A 1,641-nucleotide genomic window follows, 5' to 3' on the forward strand; every position below is an offset into this window, starting at 1 on the left:
TTTATAGTACTTACTCATTGAAATGATGTGCTTATTTTTGGATGTGTTTTTATTTTTAAATTTCATTATAGGGGGTTCTGCAGAATTGTTTGTGAATAACTGATTGATACTGTAATTTTTTGTTATATAAATAAATTAAACAAAACTGGTTTTGAATCGATAGCATTGTGCACTCCGTCATAAAAATAGGATTTTAACAATCTTGAGTATGTGTTAGCGCTTTATTGAATGTGTTTAATCATAATAATTTTGGCCAAATCAGTGAAATATAACTATTCCACTGCAGATATTTTAGGTTCATGAGCTTATTGAAATTGTCAGTGTAATAATTCAGGAAAATCTACAAAATGAGAGTGTTTCTCCAGAAAACATATAATGGAAATGTATAAATGTATTGTTTTTGTACTTCATTTGAATTTGAATATTTCATCAAAATTTTACATGTTTAGTCATTTGACAATTTTTTCTTCACTTTTTAAAAAAAAAATAATGATGCTCTGAACAGATGTGTCTGATAGTGTGATCATGTCCCCCAAAATGTCCCCTAACGTCACCAAGACGTTTGGGAAGAATGGTCAAACAACTAGAACTCACCTGTGGCCATGAACTCTGGGTAAATACGGCTGAGATGAGTTTCCTCCGTATAATGGATGGACGAAGCTTTGGAGATGAGATGAGGAGATTGGAATAGAATTGCTGCTCTTTTACATCAGAAAGAGTCAACTGAGGTGGTTCATCTGATTATGAGGCATCCTGGGCATCTTTCTTTGGAGGTTTTCTGGACAAATCCAAATGTGAGAAGACCCTGGGGTCGACCCAGAACTTGCTGAAAGGATTATATTTCATCTGGCCTGGGAATGCTAAAAGACCTGCTCCACCTGCTGCCTCTGTGACCCAATCCTAGATTAGCAAAAGAAAACGGATGGATGGGTATTCAAATATAAGTGCATTTTCTTATGTTTGTCAACCACATTTTTTTTAAAAAGTAAGAAATTTGTTGTTAATTCACTTGTCTATCTCTGTTGTCTGCATGTGCGATTTGATGGTTTCACTGGGAGCGTTTTGGGGCCACCAAAGTCCTAGGGCCGGCCCTGGCAGTGTAGAAATAATAGAGCCTCAAGGAACCTTTTGGGGTTTCTCATCATTGCCACTGTGGAGGAACCTTTTGCATTCAAAATGTTTCTTTGAGGAGCTGCTCAGAAAGCCTCTGCAAGGATGGCCCACCCTGTATACATGTTGACATGTTGCAATGTAGTGTATTATAACAAAGCTAAGTTTTAAGTGTTGAAATAAAACAAACAAAGCGTATAGGCAGGTGTAATTTGTCATTTAGGCCCACACCTAACTCCACAAAGGAATCATCCAGGAACCCTTTTGAGTTATTGGAGGTTCTTCTCCCAGTAACAAGAAGCATGAGGGTCTCAAGATACCTGTTCCACTAGTGGTGTGTCTCAGTTCCAGGTGTGTTGTACTGCCTGAAAAGACTGAAAAATGCAGGAAATTATTCACCAAATCCACATTTTTGATCAATTATGACTTCAGAGGTGCCCTTGTTGAAAGGACCACGTTTATTTGGCTGTGGTTTCAGGTATTTGAATACGTCTTTAACAAACGAATATGACGCACAAGCAAGAGGGGTGA

The sequence above is a fragment of the Acanthochromis polyacanthus genome, chromosome 6 (genome assembly GCF_021347895.1).
Source record: "Acanthochromis polyacanthus isolate Apoly-LR-REF ecotype Palm Island chromosome 6, KAUST_Apoly_ChrSc, whole genome shotgun sequence".
Lineage (NCBI taxonomy): Eukaryota > Metazoa > Chordata > Actinopteri > Pomacentridae > Acanthochromis > Acanthochromis polyacanthus.